Source organism: Gorilla gorilla, chromosome 10 (assembly GCF_029281585.2).
Source record: "Gorilla gorilla gorilla isolate KB3781 chromosome 10, NHGRI_mGorGor1-v2.1_pri, whole genome shotgun sequence".
In the NCBI taxonomy this organism is placed as follows: Eukaryota; Metazoa; Chordata; class Mammalia; order Primates; family Hominidae; genus Gorilla; species Gorilla gorilla.
Genome location: NC_073234.2, coordinates 108493309 through 108499512, shown reverse-complemented (window position 1 = coordinate 108499512; position 6204 = coordinate 108493309). Strand labels below are relative to the sequence as shown.

The 6204-nt window shown below is 42.5% G+C and overlaps 1 long non-coding RNA gene across 1 annotated transcript; it reads right to left on the bottom strand.

Moving 5' to 3' along the window:
* Nucleotides 1-4223: 4223 nt before the first annotated feature.
* On the bottom strand, nt 4224-5504 carry LOC134756578 (uncharacterized). Its single transcript, XR_010129384.1, has 2 exons — nt 5304-5504; nt 4224-4732 (listed from the first exon to the last, which is right to left on the bottom strand). It is a non-coding gene; the product is annotated as an uncharacterized lncRNA (long non-coding RNA).
* Between the last annotated feature and the right edge of the window lie 700 nt (nt 5505-6204).

The window sequence follows — 6204 nt, the reverse complement described above, 5'->3', positions numbered from 1 at the left end:
GGAAGAGTCATGGAAGAATTTCAACAGTCCATGAAGGCAAAAGGACATTATGAAAATAAAAAAGGGAGCCAAGAGAACAATTGATTGAAGTGCACTTGGAATGAGGATGATATGGTTTGGCTGTGTCCCCACCCAAATCTTATTTTGAATTGTAGCTCCCATAATTCCACGTGTCATGGGAGGGACCAAATGGGAGGTAATTTAATCATAGGGGTGGGTCTTTCACATGCTGTTCTCATGATAGTGAATAAGTCTCATGAGATCTGATGGTTTTATAAAGGGGAGTTCCCCTGCACGCGCTTTTTTGCCTGCCACCATGTAAGATGTGCCATTTGCCTTCTGCCATGATTGTGAGGCCTCCCCAGCCACGTGGAACTGTGAGTCCATTAAACCTCTTTTTCTTTATAAATTAACCAGTTTCAGGTATGTTTTTATCAGCAGTGTGAAAATGGACTAATGCAGAGGACTTCTGTTTGCTGGTGCATAGGAGTGGCTGGGGAAAGTGCTGGGAGACAGTGCTGGGCGGGTTGGGATCAACACTGTGGATTGATTATGTAAAAGTCATTCACAGCCCTCTTTTTTTCTTGTTTGCCCATATTACGGAGTTTCAGAAAACTGAAACATTAGCTTCTCCAGCTTTCCCTGCAGCTATGCATGACTGAGTTCTAGCCAAAGAGAGTAAGGAGGGTACAATGGGTGGAAATCATGGGAAAGTAGTTCAGTGGACAGGATGTGCTAGCGTGCTCACCTCCTCCTTCTTCCTATTTGAGAATGAACAAGAATACTCATGAATACAGCTGCCATCCTGGCATTATGAAACCCCCAGGAATCGGGGTATGTTTGTAGAATGGCAGAGGAGAAAGACAGAAAGAACCTGGTTCCTTGATGACATCATCTGGCTATTGTGAAGTCCTGAACTTCTTTTTCCCACACTTGTTGTGCATGACAAACAAAAATCCCCATATGAGAAGTCACTGTTAATCAGGTTTTCTATTGCTTGCAGCACTGAATGCCATTCTAAAGAAAAGGAAGTTTATTCTATAAGCCCTTACATGAAGGTGAGAGGATGCCATTATCAGAAAACTCTCCCCTTTTGCTATTCACTGCCTAGACCCTTCAAAGCCCAGTTCTTTGGAGAATCTCTTTATAGAAGCTTCTGTCTCTTGTCCTGGCCCCCTTAATTCTTACTGCTTGTTGGGCAATTATCAAGTTTGGGTTAGAGACACGTATTTTTACTGATTCCTCAGGGACTTATCTATCCCCAGTAGGACTATAAGTGCCTTACGGGCAGTGACCATGTCCTGTACTTTCTCTCTTGAAGTGCGCAGGCTGGAGAGAATCACATAGTGGGTCAGTGCTCAGACACTGGAATCTTGAGTTTGAACCCTGAGGCCATCACCAAATATTCATAGATCTTAGACAAGTTTTGTAACTTCCCTAGGCCTCAATTTCCTCATTTGGGGAGCAGAGATTGGTAATAGAATTTGCCTCCAGGGATTATTGTGAGACTCAAATGAAATATTTCCATGAATTCCTTAGTGTCATTTTAGTCATCATTATATATGTAGTAGATGGTCTGCATCAGTGACCTCTCATACCCTGTGTTTTCAATGTGACTTTGCAACTCTGTCCATTGTGAAGTCAACTCCATTTCCCCACCCTTGAACCTGGGCTAGTCTCATGACATTCTTTGGCTAACAGAGTGTGGCAGAAGTGATACTGTATGAGCTCCCAATCTAGGCCTCAAGAGGCTTTGTACATTTCCAGCCCCTCTGTTGGGACCCCTGCCTTTTCTATAAGAATAAGCTTAGGAGAGCCGCTGAAAGATGAGAGACCTTGTGGAGTAGAGATGAGTTTTCCTAGTAGAGACCCTCTTAGACCAGCTAATCTGCCAGGTGGCAACAGATACATGAGTGAGTCCCATCAAGATCAGAAAAACTGCTTGGAAAACCCATACACTTATGAACAATAATTAGTGTTAATTGTTTTGTGCCAGTAGGTTTTGGGGAGGTTTGTTAGGCAGTGATAGTTACCTGATATAATCTATCCAAGAGACAAGAGAAATTTTGCCTGTTCACTGCTGTATCTCCAATGCCTAGAACTGTCTATTGATAAGCAGGTGCTCAATATATATGTCGAATAAATTCCTGAATGTAATTATGATTACTATCATCTCAAAGACTCATGGTGAGGAGTGAATGAGATAATGAAGGGAAAACATTTCACATTGTTCCTGTCACACAATGACTTCTCAATAAATATTAGTTATTAACCAGGTGATCGACAATGACTGGTTAATTGATTAACATATTTTTATTAATATAAAACTAGCTAATGAGTAACACTGTCCTAAGCTCAGTTAATCAAGCAATTCTCTGTCTTTCAGAAAACCTAATATTAACCACAGTTGGGTTCTTGGCTTGCAGAAAGTCAATCAATCAATCAATCATAGACAACTTCTCCAGAAATCCTAGGGGACAAAATTCTGCAAGAACCGTCCTGGGAAACGTGGAGCTTGGAGCTGAGGACATCATCTTCGTACCAACCACCATTTTTTTTTTCTGGTTTTCTTTCTTCTACTACTTTCCCAGCATCAGGCTACTGTGTAATGAGTTCCCAAGTCCTCTTGGGTTGCTTCTTCTTCTGCCCTAGATGAGCATTTCAGTACTCCATGCTTGGGAGCCCCCTGCTTTGAGGCATTGCCAGTAACCAAGGGGGAAGGGGGTGTGTGTGGGGGTGGCCGATGAGGCATGAAGCCTGGTGTCACTCCTTCATTACTCATATGGGGCTGATCTCACGTGCTAGCTCTGCTTTGCTACTGTGAAAAGAGGCCTTTTCATCCTCACCCAGCAGAAGTTCACACTTTGTAATTTCTCAGTGACCTCGTTAGTTCCCAAATTACTTTTGGCTAGCAAGAAAGATGAACACATTGTACCTTCTCTAAGGGACTCATTATTTCCATTCTGGAGACTGTCATTTATGAAATTCTGACTTTCTTTCATCATGTATTTACACTAGGCAAAGCTAGGAATATTGTAATTGTCTGTGATGTTTTGAAAACACTTGTCACAAACTGAAGCCAAATGCTGATTAATGTTAAGTGTTTTGAAGAACCAAGCTTTTGGCTCATTAACTGGACTGGAATGGCATTACCCATCAGCTTCAAGTTCTGATAATTGCTCATCACAGATTGGCACTAATTTAGTAATAATTGTGCTGACAGATTTGTATGTTTTCCCTATATTGAACATTATGCACATATAAAGACTGGTGTGAATGCCAGACCTGGAATCAGGAGACCTGGTCCCAGATGTGCCACAGTGTGACCATGGGCAAACAATCTTATCTTTCTGTGTCTCTGTTTCCTTATCTATAAAATAAGGGGCTTATATAGGATGATCTTCAATATCCTTTTTTACTGAAATTCTATGGTGTCACCATTACGCAGTTTGGTCTTGAGTTGCATAATAAGCACAGATTCATTTTAGAAAAGGCATAAACGTTGGTATACATGGAATATGGGCAAGATCGTCAGTTTATTTCCCTTCTTCTCTACATTTTTTCTATATTAAGAGGGAAAGAAATGTTCCCTGTCGGGCTTGCAGGATAAGCCCTTAATCAAATGTTACATACCATCTGTTTGAGACAGTATTTGGTAAGTCAAACTTAAGTAGCTATAATCACTGTGGAATCCAAAACTGTTTCCTGTTATCCTGTCTGTTTTCTGCAGACAGGAGATAGTCTAGCTTCTTAAGCCGGTACAAAACAGTAATATTGCAAGGAAGAAAGACATTTATTTTGAGGCTCATGCTTTGAAACTGCTTATTGAATTTGTCTTTCCCTTTCTCCCTAGATATTCTCCCACTTATTTACGCTGCTTCTCTGCCTCACTCTTCTCTATCCAAGTCCTCTACCCGCTCAGCATGTCTCACTGTCTTCCTCTCTGTTCCATTCCTTGGCATAATCCTTGGGGATTTCAACATATATGTTGATAATTCTTACCCTGGCATTAGAAGAGGACAGGCCCAAAGGTTAATGATTGGTTCAAGGTCACACAGCTATCTCATGCCAGAGCAGGATCAATTATCGGGAGGATTAATCAGACAATGTATGATGTAATTAGTCTGTGGACCCATGGATTCATAGAGTGTGGACCCATGAATTCCCCTGCCCCCAACAGATTAGAATAAAGTGAATACAGAGCTCCGTCAGGCTGCCTGTCCTGCTGTCTGCAGCCCTCGGCGCTGGTCATTTATTTCTCTTTGAAGACTATGAAAATAGCTTTAAAAGCTGCCTTATGTTTCCTTCCAACATTAACCACAGTTTCTTAAAGTCCACCTTTCTATACGACTGGCTGGATGACATCTAACACACTCCCTTTTCTATTTGAGAGGCTGGGGTCATCCTCTGGAACCATCGGCCACTTCTTGCACCTGTGGAAGTGGTGACAGCTGAGCAAATGATGAAGATTCTCTAGTGTTCACCACTGGTCTGAGTCCATGGGGTTGGGTTACCAGGGTATGGGTATCCCCATACGTCCATGCTTCTCAGGATGGTAAGTATCATGTAAGCACAGCTCCTCAACTGCTGCCCCATGAGTCTGTTGTCACTTGTCAGAGGCCAATGCCACGGACTGTTTACTTGATGTGGAGAGAAGGCACCACATCTTTCTTGACCTTTTCAAGTTCTTAAGTTCTAATCTTGAACAGCAGTGATGTTGCAATATCTGGAACTAGCAAAGGATACTGATGAGAAAACGTGGAATCGTGTGGGATGTGACCTCCTAGGACTCACCTTGCACAGCTGGGTGCAGCAGGGATAGGTAAGGATTTGGGGTTTAGAGGTACAATTGCCTTTTTATGCTTAGAGAAAGGTCCTGGGGCTGGAGGGAGCCTGACGATCTGCTCTGTGTGCAAGGGGAGAGTTAACTCTGCACGCGAGAGCCTGCTTAAAGGGCTGTGTCAGTTCTATTGTAAACACCAACTTAAAGTGGTGGATGCTGGGCAGACATTGTTATTGCCATTCCAAAAAGAAAACAAAAAAAAAAAGATGAAATTGTGGGTCTGAGTCAAGGTCACCCTACAAGGAGCTCTTGCCTGTTGAAAATGAGAGCTAAGTTTTGGGTCAGGTTACATCTTTCTATTCTTTAACTTAACCCTCCCACTGATGGCTCAGAGCAGCTCCTTACTCTGACCTACTGGGGTTTTTTTTTTTTTTTTTTGGACTGGAGGGAGTTACCACACCTCCAGGTTCTGATCTTTGATGGGGTTGGGTAGGACCTAATGGCAACATTTGGATCATACTTGACTAAGGTGACTGCTCTATCCAGCAGAATAGGTCTTTCACAAGCATTTTCAGTAATGAAGGTGATTTAGACATGACCTCATAACACGAGGGAGGCAGCAAGAGACTAGCATCCAGACTCTGAGGTCAGAGTATTCCAGGCTCAAATCCCAACTCTTCACTGTGTGATCTCGGCTGTGTGACCTCACTGTAGCTCAATTTCTTGGTCTGTAAAATGGGTCAAAAAAAAAAAAGAAAAAAGAAAATCCTTAGGATGAGTGATATGGTTTGGCTTTGTCCCCCCAAATCTCATCTTGAATTGTAGTTCCCATAATCCTCACATATTGTGGGAGGGACCCGGTGGGAGGTAATTGAATCATGGGGGATTTACCCTCATGCTGTTCTCATGATAGTGAATGAGCTCTCACAAGATCCTATGGTTTTTTAAGGGGCTTTTCTCCCTTTCCTTTTGCTTGGCACTTTTCCTTGCTGCTGCCATGTGAAGAAGGATGTGCTTGCTTCCCCTTCCACTATCACTGTAACTGTTCTGAGGCCTCCCCAGCCACGTGGAACTCAGTCAAGTAACCCTCTTTCCTTTATAAATTACTCAGTCTCAGGTGCGTCTTTATTAGCAGCATGAGAACAGACTCATACAATAAGATAATCTTTGGAAAGTCCTTGCCTCATAAAGGTATTCAGGAAATTCTTTTTTTTTTTTTTTTTTTTTTTTTTTTTTTTTTTTTTGAGAGGGAGCTTGCTCTGTTGCCTGGGCTGGAGTACAGTGATGTGATTTTGGCTAACTGCAGCCTCTTCCTCCCGGGTTCAAGTGATTCTCCTCCCTCAGCCTCCTGAGTAGCTAGGTATTACAGGCATGTGCCACCATGCTCAGCTAATTTTTGTATTTTTAGTAGAGACGGGGTT